Here is a 16,624-nt window from a genome sequence, read left to right on the forward strand (position 1 = left end):
TAACTTTGAAGAATTATGAGTTGGCAAAGTCCTTTATTGGAAATACCTCCACGGGCCTGAAATATTGCTATGTCATGAAGAGGTAAATTTTCTAATTAGAAATTCTTTACCTAAGCTTTATTAAGTTTTTATGTAGCAGAATAAATCTAACGAAACGTTGTCTGTGCGTCGCTGTTCAAAACTTTATGCATTTTTTATTAGTATTGTGAAAAATAACTTTGTTGTGATGTTACAGATTCATCGTAATATTTAATTGAAACATTTTTGTTTTATTTTGTCTTGTATCGTCCAACGCTTCGTACAAACGGTTAAAATTTATTGACCGATTTAGAATATAAGAGCAGACCGGTTGTGCTGAGCTCGGCTGCGTCCATTAGGTCCGTCGGTCGGTGCAGAGGACCCGCGGCCGGGGACCGGGGCGGCGCGGGGGCCGAGCGCCGCATGCTGAATGTCGAATAACGACAGATGTTATGACGGTATCTAATGCTGAAATTCGATTTATATGTAGGAGTTGTTTGTCGCTGGGTGTTTGTGCCCGTCCCGGTCGAAACGCTTCTTCATTTTTATGTTATGACGGAGGCCGGGGCGCGCCCTCTGTTTGTCGTCGCTCGACTGTTTGTTTTCGAAACGTAAATAGTGAAATAGTCCTTCGAAGGCGCGTCTCAGTCGTAGCACACAATGCGCTCTACGTTATAGTTACAGTGGTCGAGTGATGCAACGGTCGGTGATAGTTATGCGAATATCATTTGACTATTTGACGTTTGCGAGTACATAAGGCGTCGCGTCAAAACAATTACACCGGCCAGTTGACTAGCCGGCCAGCCAGTCAGCTGCCAGCCAGTCGGGCTGTCAGCCAGTCAGTTGGCCAGTCAGTGGGACAATGAGCGAGTCGGCCGGTCGTGGGGGCCCTGTTTATGGACGACCGCCAGTTCCAGCTTGTTGTGTTCGTTGTTATTATAAGGTTTAACAACAACAGTTTTGTATATCTTGAGTAAATACAGTTTTGGTATTTATAAAGTTCAGCTTATAACATTTAAAGAGATTCCATGTCTCTGTTGTTATTCACTCTGCGGTGTGCGTGTGCTCTTCAGCTCGGACATTATTTTAACTCAAAGATATTAAAATACTCTTAAGTAGTCGCACGTTAGAGACTGTAATACTTAATTCGTGCCCATACTTGATGATGATACACATTGGCTAATAATAAATTTATTCATTTTTTTCCATATAAACATGTCATCAATGCAGTCGATTATTAATTAAATAATAATACAAGGGCTGGTTAAATTCAATCCATAGCAGAGTGTCAGTGAGTCCGGAGGGTAGTCGGTGTTTTATTTAAAACAGCAAGATGTTAAAGAAATGAAGGAAATAATTTATTTCTTTGTCTCGTCGTATCGAGAGGACTTCGCCCTCCAGCCATCATGTTATTAATCGAGCCAAAGCTGATTATTTCGTTGTTTCTAAGACTGTCTTTTAGAGTTTCCATTTCAGACGTAGTTCCTACTTCATTTAACACCGCATCGCCCTCGCGAAAATTTCATACAATTTGTCTCGGCTTTATCGTAATTGGTTTTATTTATTATAGCTGGAATATTTCTCTAAGGGTTTTTGAATTTTAAAGGTACGTTTGAAAATTGATTATTCTAAGGGTCACTTTTAATTCGCTCTTATTGTTATATGGTAGACAACTCGTCAATTTTTCTTAAAATTTTATTCGTACACAAAACAAAACTTGTAATTGAGGACGTAATTACTTTCTTAATTATTTATAGGAATAATAATTATAAAGTCACAGCCGAAATCGGTGGCATCTGACTCCGGGCGGGCGGAGGATCGCAGGGCTGAGGCCGAAGGGGGCGAAGGCCGGGGGGCTCACATAACAAGCGGCTTAGGAACCGACACAGAGCCCGTCGCCCGTCGCCCGGCGCCCGACGGCCGGTGTGGGGCGCTCTCTAGCCGATTTACAAGATCCGCTCTATCGCAACCGAACACGCTCTAACTATTCCCACTGTTTTAAACGAACACCATTCCAGATATATCAGCCTGCGTACGAGACCTACATACCTACAGAGGATTACTCTGATGTGCTCCATTGTGCATGAACAAATGTCCATTATAAACATGTCTGTGTGTATGAATGTATTACATATACAGATGGATCTAATTAGTTAATAAGATTCCTCTGCTTGTATTATAGTTCAAGGGCGGGTCGGCTCTTCGTTATCTAATGTTGTTGCTGTTGTATTATGTACGTACATGACCGTTGCCAGTATATTTATTCGTGTTACTGTACCCTGCACCCCGTACACTGTACACTGTACACAGCACACACGATTACTACATAAATGCCAATCGTCGGACTGCGAGATGTGATCCGTGTGTTGGTTGCGTCATTTATTTCATAGCACGTCTGTAATTTGCATACGTTTGAATACTAACTACCGGAGTACCGGCGACGCCGCGTCATGGTTTGAAGCCGCTTTAATTGAATAGCTCGATTTATGCTTATTAGTTTATTTTGTGTCACTGACAATCAATTGTACTTCGTTTATTGATCGTGCACTCTATATACGGTCGGTTGGTGATCGCTTGTTATTCCAGCGATGCGCCCGTCGTTTCTCACGGTCACGGACTAAGATCGTTCAGTATTAATAAGAAGTCGCCACAGACGCCCCGGGACACACACGTGTGGCAAGGAGGTGCACTCTGCGAAATCATTACATAGTCACTTTGAACATTTCGTTCGTTTCCTCGTGTTTCCTATCAAAAGATCCAGAGACTAGTCGATGCAACTCAAAACATTCAAGCTGTCTATATCACACCTCGCGTAATGCATGACGTGTGAGCGGTTCTTCAAATGAAATATCTGTAGCGGGTGGAGAGGGTGAAATTGAAACCGAGCCTGTACGAGCATCTTAGTATGCATCGGGCGTCGGGTAGCGCCCGTGTCGCGGCCGTGTCGTGATCGTCGCGGCACGTCCCTCCAATTGTTTTCTGACGATATGTATCATTCCGGTGAGGCATATTTCACGATTCTCTAAATGGAGTACGTGCGGTGATGAGGTCTCGGAGCCGGCGACGTATATTAGCGCCATGAGCGTTACGAGCCGGAGAAGATTCCATTTCGAAAATGGGAACGATCTACGAATTGCATCTTTAGTATTCATGAGAACGGTTAAGAGACCGGGCGACATTTGCAATTTTTGTTTCATTAAATATTCATATTGAAGAGATTGTCGGATATGAATGTTCTGATGTGAAGGCAGTCACGTGAGACGCGTACCGCGCGTCATCGATCACGACCTGCGACAGATCACCTCCGTGGCGCTGATGAGAGGAATTACCACATTCTTCAACATTACATCTTGACACTGACATGATATTTCATTATAGCCCTACTAGGTGGGGGAGGTACGACGTCATGTTTTTGATACAAATATAAACTGATGTCAAGATAGAATTTATTGAGGTTAATTTTCAAACACGACTCGTACATGCATATTTCGTACTGCCCTGATGCTGATGGCCGTGCAGAGTGTTATTTTGATATCCATCCATCCATCACGGCGGCCGGCGGACAGCCCGCCGTCCTCTCTGGTCGTGTGTGGTGGTATCGATCATCCCTAATACAATAACGTGCTCCAAACTCTTTGAAGCCGGCCGGTCCACAAACTAAATAAACTTTTAATATTTTCTAACTTCCTTCCTTTATCACACCGATGTTTCTTTACTTCTTATAATTAATTAAAACTTAAATTTGTCAATTAAAATCTTACAAGTCCACATTCCTTAGTAGGGAAGGGGGGGGGGGGAGCGAGGAAAACTTTTCTAGGTTTTTATGATTGTTATGGTAATTTAATTTAATTTTCTGCGATTCATTTATTACTATAACACCACGATACAGCCGGGCCCGTTTAAAATTACACGTAGAACTATATACAAGAGGCAATCAATTTTATGAAATTATTTGTCCAATATATGTTAGTTATATATTTGTCGGTCAGTGCCGCGTTGTGCGTCGCGAATAGCGGCATAGAGAACATCAAATTGGAATTAATTCTGTTGTCATTTAATTTTCAGTTAAAATTTTTTTGAAAAATAAGTGAGAATTTACGTTACTTCACTGAGGTATAATAAAATAAATGTAGAATTCACCATGGACACTATCTTCATGTATTTAAACTAATTGATTCATGTTTAACAAAGTAGAAAAATGTTCTATAGAACTTTCTTGTAGTCACTTCATCAGGGAGTGTAATTTCATGTTTATAAAATTATTTCCTGACGGCTTAAGGAATCAATTTAAGACACAAAATTATTGAACAGATTTAAAAGTGAATAAATAATAATAAAGTGAATAAGTGATTTATTAGTACAAGCATTAGGTTGGCTACGAACCTCTGATGATGCCATAGATAATTGTTTTATTAATGGAATAAATAGTTCAAGCATCTGGGAGGCTCTCCCTGCGTCAGTCGTCATTATCATACACCGTAGCAGGTCCTCTGTTTGACACAGACATTACAAGAACGTATGAATAACAATTATTAAAGTTCAAAGAAATTCAATAAAATCATCTATTTATCCCTATAAGTGTTATAGTGGCGGTGGTTTCTTAGTCAGGTACATTCAGCCCATTTCTGTTTTATGTTACCTTATAAGTTATCCTTGTAAAATTTCTCATCGTGAGTAGGATTCCAACCTGTAACCTCTGTCATTTTGTTTTTCAGTTGCCTCACCAACTTAACTATAGTGTCCTGTCTCGTGTCAGGAAATTATTTATGTTTTTGTATCATTCAAAAGTTTCTTTTTATATATTTCCATAAAACTATATTCTGATTTGGAGCTGGGCTTGCATTATCACTTATATAGGAGTTGACTCGTTAGTTTGTCGAATATTTTCCTTTTAGTTTTGTTTCAAATTTAAATAATAACATGAAAATCCAAGCTTCTCTAAGGTTGAAACAGACACCTCACACACTCGGATGCGTGTATGTAAAAGACCAATTAAAGGCATTTCCTGTGACAATCAGCTGTAAAAAATGCTACCCAAAATATTCACTTTATTATATTATATTTTGAAATTAATATTTAAAATATGTAAGGTTCTCATCCAGAATTTTGATCTTCTTTTCAAAGTTAGTATTTAGTGTTAAAACAATATTATAATTCTTCTTTTTAACAATTATAAAACGATCATGGCCTCCAATTTCCACATTCCTTTTTGTATTGAAGTTGAATCACTATCAATAATTCCAGCGTTACCAGCCTGCTTCCACTGCTAGAGTCTTGTACCAGGTGAAGAAGACGTATCCGAGTCACCTCCGTCACCTTGTCCAACGTGATCAGGAACTCAAAGTGTCTGAACTCAAAGCAACTTGCGGACTGACATCATTATTATATTTTTAATGCTGGTCAGCTTGGGATTTTTCTTTTGCCATTATTCTCGCTGTAAAATTAATTTCACAACATTTTAAAAGGATTCAATAGCTTTCTTTTCCATCCATTGAAATTGTTTTACGTTTATAATGCTGTTTATAATGAGGGCGATTAGAAGAACATCTGCCTTACACTGATTACTATTTTTAATTCTGATATTTGTATCTACGTATCGTTCTATCGTCCAACAAAACTTTTCCTTACTTCGCCATAAAGTTTATAAAAATTATATTTTTTTATTATATTTTATTCCACATCATATATTTTATTCAGAGATATAACACTTAATAGAGCGGTACAGACTTTAAGTAATAGTAGTCATTAGTTTTCAATATATTGAACTCTGCAGAAGAGCTGGTGCTTATGGCCTGCTTATGTATTTACAGGCTCGGCTCATGATAACCACTCATTACATATTACCTTTGGGATACTCGACTTGAACATAAAGAGATCTACGTATAACCTGAGTAGCAAGAGTTAATCGTAACTAATTAAAAAAAAAAACAAAAAGCTGCCAACCATTAGCAATGTCTCGTTTCATGGAATAAAGTAGAATAACATTTAGTTGAACTTAATGCCTCTTTGCTATTCTTTTAAGCGTAAAAAAAATATCTCACGAAGAACTTCGAGTTTCGATCAGTTTTCTAAAATGATTTAGTAACTATAACGATGTCAATTATACATTCATCAAAACAAGAGCTCAGCTCTGACGAGTGGAAATTCAATGACATAGAAGGGTGTAACCTTCACAAAAAACGCTGTGTAAAACTACCGACCAGGCAAAAATCATTCCGAAAGTTTCTTGAATGAATGAAAATGAGATGAGTTTATTTTATGTGACATTTCCTCAATAAAGAACGGTCGTTATTGAGAATCAACACGATTATATTAGTCAAAGATCTACCGATCCAACTTATCCGAATTCCATAATGAGGCTTTAGAAGCCACGGGTGACGGGCGTCTCATTGACATGTTGGTCTGCTTCAATGGTTGATATACCACCTCAGGGATAGATCTCAAGCCTTCGTTTTAATAGAGTCGATGTATGTCCACGACTCTCTCTCCAGTGCCTCACTGTTCAATATCTGTATTAACGACGTAGTCAGTTGCTTCATTTATTTAAATGTGTTTTATTCTGGTTATGCCATGATATACGACCTCGTCAACTCTGCGTCTGCGTTTACTCCGACAGAAGATTGTTTTTCGATGAAAATATCGAAACGATTTCATGAGAACCTTAAAGAATATTAAGTTTAATCAGTCGTGAGCGAGTCTGCGGCAGGAATCTGTGCAATTCTTACTTACTACGATTCTCACTGCGATCACATTCAGGATGTCTGTCAAATGGATAAAACCTGAAAATATATTTGTATACATGTAGTATTAGAACATCACCTTATCAACTGACTTTTGAAGAAGAATGGATGAAGGGTTCTCGTGTAAGGTTATTAACAATAAAGATGATTTACGCGTTTCTTTAGTCATGTATCATATAATTGCCCTCGGCTGTATTGTAGTCACTTAACACTTTATGGCCTCGCTTTTGTACAACAAACTATCATAATAACAATTTTATTACACAAAGATGAAACATACATAACAACAAGTTGAAGCCAGGTTTCTGACTTTATGTTCAGAGATATGTCATTTTAAAATGATTCTTGCGATGAAAAGATGTAACCGCGAAGGTACGCGATCTGCTTCCTGTAGGAGACGATCAGCTTTAGTGTCAATCAACTTAGATAGAGGCCCCCTTACAAAAAATGTTTAATATTTAAACAGTAGGGATTTTTTGGGATCATATTTATTCACATGTGGTTTGGTTGATTACGTCAATTAACAGAGACACTTGCCATTTTAGAAAACAAATTAAAATGAAAGATTCATGAGATCCGTGTGCGTCACATATCATATTAAAAAACAAAGCGGAAATAAGTTTTAAGGATTTCGCCGTCAAAGACTCGTTTCTTCCTTCCTGTCAATGTAATAGGATCGAAATACAGATCTCTCTAAATATTAAAACCCGAGTGAAGTAATGTTTATTACGTGTAGAGTGGAGTAACAGAACATAAGTGGTCGTGTTGATGGATTTTATGCAATTTTCAGTATCTATCATATCCAAGCGTTCCAACCCCTTGGGATTAAGTTCGATCTTTTCGCAATACTTACAGGGTAAACAGCTTGAGCGCCTTCCACTACACCTGCCACCCCCTCGACCCCCATCGGCACCCAGCGACCCCCTCGACCCCCCCTCCCGATCCCGGGAGACGCGTTCGACTGTAAACTATAACAATAACATAAATAATTACTCTACAAAAATGAGCCTCGGACTTACAAGTGTTTGTGATACAAAAAAATTATATCAAACTCACTCTTACAAACTTGGAACAAATGACTTATGTTAGACAACAAGATGTTACGATGCAAAAATCAGAAATATTTGGAAGTCCTTGTACTACTGTCAGGGAATGTGTAAAGTCTAATGAGGAATTGTTCTTGATGTGTGTTTAAATATATTGGAACTCAGTTGGCGAAAAATTCAACGGCTCCGTGCGGATTTTGATTAAGATGCATGCGCTGGTGATGCAGAGCAACAGAAATCCGGTACATAATACATGTATGAATACTGAGTAGTGTTCCCAGCATCGCCAGATATTTTAGAGATTTGTTTTTAATAGGATAATATTTTCATGTGAGAGCCTCGTCGCCGACGATGATGGGGACGGTATGAAGGATCGCGGCTGGAATAAGTTATTGCTCAGAAAAATAATTTTCAATTTGACGGCTCAGTCTTAGAGCGCTGGCGGTGAATATGTAAATAGACAGACAGACATGCTTATTCGTCACCTTTCGTGTCCGGTGTGATGTGTGATATATCATATGTGAATGTGGCATGTGTTGTGTGATGAGTCATGTGTGATGTTTGACATGCGACCTATGATATATCACGAGGGCTTGGTGATACGTGACGTGTGACTTGTCATGTAAGGTGTGTGACATCTGATGAGTCATGATGTATGATTCGTGGCGTGCCATGTGTGATGTTTAATATTTGATGTGTAACATGTCATTTGTGACATATCATGTGTGATGTTGCTCGTGTGATATGTGATGTGTAACGTTTCACGTGTTTTTTTTGTTCGTCTTGAGCGATCTGTGATATATGGCGTACGATACATGAGGTGTCATGTGTAATGTGTGATATGTGATGTGTAACGTGTCACGTGAGATGATTGACCAGTACATTTCGTTTTGTGATGTATCATTTAGTAACCTCTGTTAAATGATTCTTGAAGCTTCTTATAACTTTGATTGCTTCGACAGCCCACTTATTATTTTTTTCATTTTATATTCGTTTACACTTGTAATGGATAGGTAAGGAAGGTCGATAGCATTTATTATGTTGATTAATGTGTACGATTCGACGTTTGTTATGGGACCACTTACACCGTTACTATAGGCACACCTTAAATTATCATGTAAGAAATCATACATTTTTGTTTTTGCTCTAAATCTAATAGTTTTGTGTAATGGTCTCAAATAAGACTATTTAAACTATTTCATGTGTGAGTCCTGAGTGTCGAGCCTTTTCATTCTGTAATAATTGTCATTTTGTCGTGGTATGAGTGTAACGGTCTCCTATGCTGTCTGTTGTACGCTGTGTGGTGTTCTTGTTGTAAAAATACGACAGCGAAAAGTGATTTATAAAACACAGAGCGGTTTGGTTTAAAGGAACTGTTCAGTCATCGCAACACGAGCATCCATCACTGTCGATCGCTAAATCTATTGCGATTCTTACTCCACTGAACAATAGTAGAGGACATTCGACATTAATAAAGAACGTGGCGCGAGTGTCGAGAAATATTGTAAGTTGTTAAACGTTCGTCGTACGCTCAGAGTCGACACGCTTGACAAATTATTCAGGTACGTGTGTTAGGAACTTCGATATTGTTGTTATGATGGATGGACCGATCGCGACAAATGATTACGTTTTAATTCGTCCGATACATCCTCTGCTACTGGAAACTAACAATTTCGGGTTTTATACATTTCGTAAATAAAACAATATAATACTAAGTTAAATTTATAAAAATCAAAACATTCAATGTTCAACGGTGACGCTCTAACAATGTCGCGTTACTTGAACAAGTAACAGTAATGAAGCCAATCGCATATAACGTAATGCAATCATCCGGCCTGTACTGAACTAGACTCGGCGTGATGACACTCGCACCACGCACATCGCACATCGCCCCGTCCCTAATGTGTGTGTTTATGTTTGATTGTAAACGAGGGACGCGGACATACATCATGTTTATATCGAGCCAGTCATGACGAATGTCAAAGGTCGCGAGATATTAGGGCAATTGACGGAGTTGACTGATACGAGAACACGCCACGAGAAAAATGAACGCTCAGGTATTAACTCGTTAAACAACGAATATGACAAATGTTACGTACGAGTTTGTGTGTCGAGGAAAAATTAGATATTTAAAAAATAGAGTGACCCATTGACACGACGGTGATACAGTGAACATTAAGATGTTGTAGTATCCCCGTTGTTTTAGTAATGTTAAGTGTCTTCTGATGAATTTAGTTCATTTTAAATATGAATCAGACAAATGTTAAATTAATTTTAATATATTATAATGATTAAACCGAAATGTAATTGTTATTTGAAGAAAGCAATAAATCTCAGAAATAGTTGAAATTACTCCAAATGTTGCATACAATTGTATGTGAGTTATGCTTAGCCTGCGAGTCCTGCACACGCAGTACACACAACACACACAGAGAGCGCACAGCGAGCACAAGCGGACCGATCATTTACAAGTTTTACAGAGAGTTGCGCCATTTGTTCTAAATTATGGAAGGAATGCTGTTGAGCGATTAATATTAAATGATCTCGTTGTATGAAGAGTAAATCAAAACGAAGCAAACAGAGGAACGGAACGGAACGGAACAATCGAGAGGAACATTGAAAATAAATGTACTTAATATATTGTAAATAAGATCGCTCACAATCACTGAAAGCCAACGAGCCGGCTAGTTCGGAGAAGTCTGTTATGTCTCGTGGGAAATCAACACCGACACGCACTCGTAGCAAACGTCCCGTACAACACACAAACAGAAAGACAGAGGGCCTAAAGGGTCCTGGGTCCTGGGCCTTGGGTCCTAACGCCGGGAACATTTTAATACAACGCCGCCATCGACGGGAACTGTCCCTATGTTTTCCATTATCTTAATTTATGATATTAAATTTTCTTTTGTGTTGGAAGTTGTCATCACGAGACAACATTCTTTTATGTGTTAGTGTAAATTATAGCTTTTGGAAAATAAGGTTTTGTTTGGAGCGTTTTGTTTGCGGCGGTGAGGTAATAAACGTCGCCGACATTAATAACCAGCAATATTAACAACATCTGTATAACATTATAACTTGAAGTATTATTATTCAGTGGTCTGGAGCTACCACGCTGACATGTTCCGCTCTTAAAGGTTTATTTACTGGCAGATATTTTAATTCCGTTATACAATGAGAGTATATGGGATTGTAATGCCGTAAGTCGCTTTGTGAACTCGTCGTGGAGCTCGTCGGGGCTGGTCCCGAGGGTGGGCTCCTTCGAAGCATGAGCGACGCGGAGCGGATGGTCTGATTCAAAACAATATGATATTATCTCATTCACGCAGTCCTAATAAGATTTACCTCAATGTTAACGCGCATCGCAGCATCCATTATTTAAACGTCTTATCTAAACACTGCTCGCTTTCAAAACGTCTTTGTCTATATTGTGTGGGAGGACTCACCAGACGGATGTTATATCTGCTTGTTTCATTTTACTAAAAGTAATAATAATATTTTAACTAAAATATAATAATATAAATGAGGTGGAGTGATCGGTTTGTGTTCCTTCCTAGCTCTACACTTGTTATACAGAATTAATGTAATCCTTAGTAGTGGTTCAACTCATGTGAAGCGAACAATCGTTAATATGGATTTTGTAATTTTTCGGTTCGGAGGGAATATTTTAATGCGCTCACAAACATTTCAAAACACGACCCTGTAATTTTTCTTAGCTGAAAAGATATTAAGAATAAATAAACAATGCTTCTGAATGTGTCAGTTGGTGTCGAAAAAGTACAGATAATAAATATTTTTATATATAAAAATACGCAAACAACTTTAATGTTTACAAAAACTTCAGTACCCATTTGGTATTAAAAGACAATGTCGGTGCCCCTGTTAATATCGTAGTGCATGTGAGGCTTTGTCAATCCAAAGTGTTGTAAGCCGCGTCGCCGATGTTCCGCGGAAGGTCTACGCCGGCTCTGGCGTCATGTTCAACCTTTCGCTGAACAAAAAGGGAAATGATTAATTATTTTTCTGGCCTCTTCAAAACACGGTTCCTTTCTTCTAAGTACATCCGTTATTTTCCAGACCGATGACTGTAAGAGGGAGATTTTCTTTTATACTAAATTAATATTAAATTGTGGTATAAATATTACTGTCGCTGTTTTTAAAGTTGCTTCGGAACACTCGTAACGTCACAGTGTGATCTAAAAACAGAACGGCTGCTACAGTTAATGGATGTATTCCTCGTTCCTGTAAAGCATCGGAAGCCTTAAGCTGCTGAGAGTATCGGATCGTGTCGAGGGTCGCATCAGACACGTAGTGAAACACATACAGAGCTACTGAAAGCGGATCTCCATGAGCATTAGCGACAAACCTGCACTGACCACACTCTCCGCACTCTATAGACGTGATGAAAACATTCAGTTTAGTGGTTTAATAACGCAATTCCGTGTCAAACAGACCGCCCCCGAAATATATTGGTGTGGTTTGGATTTTATATTCAAAAAGACTAATGACCGTGAGAGGGACGATCCATTCAATGTATCGCAGAATTCATCACTCAGTGGAACATAAACTCCAAATGATCCAAAGGAAACATTTCCATCCTCCATATGCATACACGAGTGTACGCGTTACAGAGGCGCTGCCGTCGACCATCAGCATGATAATCATAGCTCAATAGTTCTCTGATATACAGAATAACGTTAGAGTTTAGATTGTGTACTTTTTAAGGGATATATAGCATTTTTGTTTGAAATGCTTAAAACAAACAGGCCTGTGAGCGAGAGCGTTGTCGGGCGGCGATTGCGTGTTAACTGGAATTGAAGTGTCTCGCTGGAAACGCGGCAAAAGGCGTCAAAGGCTTTATTCACATTCATCGACACGTAACGCCATCAGCGAAGCTCTGCTGCTACATTTAAAAGGATTGCCAGCACATGTGTTACGAATATTATGCAACAGTCGAAATGAATTCCACCTCACATCCCGGCCCGGCCCCGGCCCCGGGCCCGGCCCCGGCCCCGGCCCTGCTAGTGCGTTATAACTAATTATAATAATGTAATAAATGGGAACAACAACGAAGTGTTAGTATCAAGATTACATTCGTTTTTTACCTTCAATAAAATGCAAGTGACGCCGTCGTTTGTATATTTTATATTGCGCTGTTAAATTAAATTAAATAACTATTTATGACGATGTCATTCTCTTCTATATCAACTCAGCTTTTCTAATATCTAGAAGAAATCATAATTGTCATAATTTTGTAGTTGTAAAGTTGTAAAGCTCCTCGTTACGTGCATGTATGTGTTAAAAAATCAATACAGACCAAAATAGTAATTAAAATTCACTGACTTTGTCTTTTCTCCGACTGACTTTGTCTTGAACTGGTTCGTCATTTAAGTGACTTCTTAATACAAGTGTAACTTTTTTACCGCTTCCCATATATTGTTTATCGTAATAAATTAAATTTGATATAAATAGTTTAAAATACATAAAATTAGAGTTAAAAATGTTAAGTAACAGTACCACTTTGAAGTTTTTAATTAAGATGGAGATTTTGTCGATTGTCTATTGAAATTTATTAGACAAAGTTGAGACGCCGCGGTCCACGAATCTCAGCCATCCCGAGCGAAAGCTTCAAGTTTCAGTGAGGCAGTTACGCTCCCCTCATAGACGATCAACGTAAATTATTCCCCTAGAAGAAATCTCTAAGGGCTGAATGACGGATGACGGATAAGGGACGAGAGCTTTTATTACCCCGACTACGGCCCGCCGACAGACACCTCGGAATTTTAATTACTACATAATATTATTCAATATTAGATCGTTGATTTAATTATTACGAAAAAATTCAGGGCGAATATGGATTTACTGATTATTATTGAGTTATGTCAGTTCCCCGAGACCAAAGAAGGTCCCGCCGTTGAATATCGAGACGTTAATTAACAATAAATTACAGCGAGAAGTAATGTATTTTGTATATCATTACGCCAGAGTGGCCGGTGTCAGAGTGACACAGCTTTTTAAATCTTTTGGATTGTTTTAAACGTTTCATAGTTGTAATTTTGCGCTTATGAAAGTCATTGCGAGTAATAATCAAAGCCCCTCTACAGCTGTTACCTCGCCAATCCGCCGGCTTTATTGAGACCACAGTATTTAGGAAGAAGTAAGGACTTCTTTTATGAACTGTTTTAACTATTGAAGCTACTTTTGCTCATTTCACTTCGCTTCATGGAACACTCGGTTCGTCGTGAGGAGCGGGAGTCTCAGAGAGCAGGCTGTCGCTTCCTCTGTCACGTTTCGCGTTTTCTTATGCAACACTTATTTCAAAATAAAACAAAGATCTTTTCATTTTTATCTGCCGAGATATACTCGACTGATATAATAGACACAGTTTTCCATGTACATCTCTTTAGCTACAAATCCAATTTAATTAAAGCGAGGGACTCGCGGTTAAAATCCTATTTGAGTCGTTTTTATGACCGGCCGACGCGCAAAGACGATTCTCAAACTCGCCCGAAGAAATTCAGCGCTCGCTGGGATTGCCGCGGCTTTTATCTTAGCAGCTCTGGTGCCGGGTTTCTGAATTCAAATTTTGTTTACGTACAAGGTGAATACGTTTTATACAAAAATAAATAATTACACGAAATTACCCCGACATACAGACGTTCACAGTTTTCTAGTTAGAAATATAATATTTTATTATAATTTCGAGTATGTTCAGTCGTAATACTCCTTACTCCGTTTTCAATAAAACAGACATACATACACACGAACTGGATCAATTGTGATTTTTCAGATATAATTTGATATTAGCCGGCTCTGGGTGTCTCGAGGGACCTCCAGACATTTACCCTTAATTCGGGGAAGATGCGGCTAGTCCCAGCGCCGCGGAGCAACTTACCTTCTTGTATACGACTGTCTATTTCCCGATGCCCTTTTATAAGGATACAATTATTTCCCTTATTAATAACTAGGGCTCGGCTGTTCGATTTTCGCTAGTTCACTTGAAATGTTTTGAATGCAGGCCAGAAGCTAACAGGCCCCGGTAATGATCCGAGAATGCATGCATAATTAACTCTCAAAGAGCCCGTTGTAACGTTATTAGTTCGCATCTCAGCGCCAGAAAACAAGATCATTTGTTCCGGCTTTAATATTAAAACAATTTGTAGGTTTCCGAAAGCGGTCCGGTATCGTTTTCAACATTAAGTCGGAATTAGATCAGGTTTTTGTGAAATTGGTATTAAAAATGTAAGAGCACATCTTAATGATAATTAATAGTTAAACAAATGATATAATTGCTGTCCGTTTGACATCTCCACGAACGGAACTAAACGATAGAGTCATCTTAACAAGCGCGTTCCGTCCGAGAGTATGTACGAGTAGTTATCACTTGTTACTACAACGACAGAGTTTCAGTTGGATATGATAATTAGAAGTTTGTAGAAACAATCTCCAGATCTGATGACTGCGCTGTATGGAATTTAATTCGTAACAGTTTGTTAACGTCATTATAACATTCATTTAAACAGGAGAAGAAACAGAGCCAGTGACTTGGAACCAGCCATTCACCGCCTAGTTATTATTTAATTATTTGAATCAATAAAAATAATACACGAAAAAAATATGAAAGTAAAACAATACTATGAAATAATTGTTATAGATATCACATGAAGTGCTCCCTCAAGTCCGTCGGTGAGTACAGTGTGAGTTTGAGTCGGCGGTGAGCGCGAGGTCGGCTGAGTGGGGAAGTTAATCGGTCGCAGCTGGCTGAGTATGCAACGATAATGCAATAAGGGTGTGAGGGAACGGTCGAGCTCGGCCTTCACACGATATAACAGAACACTGGGCTAGACTGTTCACGAAACACAGATATTATAATATATTACGACTGCTAATAATAGTAGTTCACGCGATGTGAGAAGGCTGACAGGAGCTCACTTACAACACTCCTATATTTATTAAAATTCAAATATATAAACATGATATTACTCGGCAAGTAGGACTAATTGTCTAAAGTATTTCAGCCATTCCAGCTCTGATTGTGTCTTGGTAGATTTGTGTAGCGACCACAAAGACAATCCGACTAATCGGGTATCATATATTCAATACACAGATAAAGGGAATGACTAAACTGAGCCGCAATCACAGACAGCTCCTGCAGTGTCAACACTGAGTCGTGTTGTGATCAGGGAGAAGTTTGCAACGCAACACAACATAACAGAATGCAATGCGACGTAATGTAACTCAGCGCAACGCAGCTGTCCCCCTGAATGGCTGATCGTGGTTGATCATAGTTGAACAGGCTCGCTGTTCCATTAAAATATTAACTAAGCGTTTAAGCACACGTCTATTGGTTCAAAGTTACAATCATCGCAACTCCGTCATGGAGATGAAGTAGTCTGGGCGGGCGGGGGCCTACTTTTATTTATCATTAAACACAACCATGCTGCGTCCCCGTGAAATAAATCCAGCTTTTGTAAAATAAGTAAATGTGGAGAACTATGTTTACTATTACATAAATTAACTTCAAATATATATTATTATTATGATATTATATTTTAAGACGTAAATTTGTCATATATGTCGTATTTTAAAAAACTCCAATCAAAAATCATCTAGAATAGTTGATTTGCACAGACAGGAAAATATTCGACCAGTGGAATGTCTCTCGACTTGGCTCACTACCAACAGCGGTCAATGACAACTTATAATATATCCAACCATAATTTATTTCCTCTATGGAAACGACTTTATAGAAGTTCTCCCCAGTTCCCTGTCCTCTGGTCCCTGATCTCCTTTCACTGTATAGGATATATTAGAATTTAAGTA

The 16,624-nt window shown here is 38.7% G+C and overlaps 1 long non-coding RNA gene across 1 annotated transcript in view; it reads left to right on the top strand.

Annotated features, from left to right (window-relative positions):
* Nucleotides 1-5,411, top strand: part of LOC133319216 (uncharacterized) — a 22,796-nt gene extending 17,385 nt beyond the window's left edge. The window contains exon 3 of the long non-coding RNA XR_009752900.1: nucleotides 5,263-5,411. This is a non-coding gene — a long non-coding RNA (uncharacterized LOC133319216). The remainder of the gene's footprint in view (nucleotides 1-5,262) is intronic.
* The last annotated feature ends 11,213 nt before the right edge of the window (nucleotides 5,412-16,624 follow it).

The sequence above is a fragment of the Danaus plexippus genome, chromosome 15 (assembly GCF_018135715.1).
Source record: "Danaus plexippus chromosome 15, MEX_DaPlex, whole genome shotgun sequence".
Lineage (NCBI taxonomy): Eukaryota > Metazoa > Arthropoda > Insecta > Lepidoptera > Nymphalidae > Danaus > Danaus plexippus.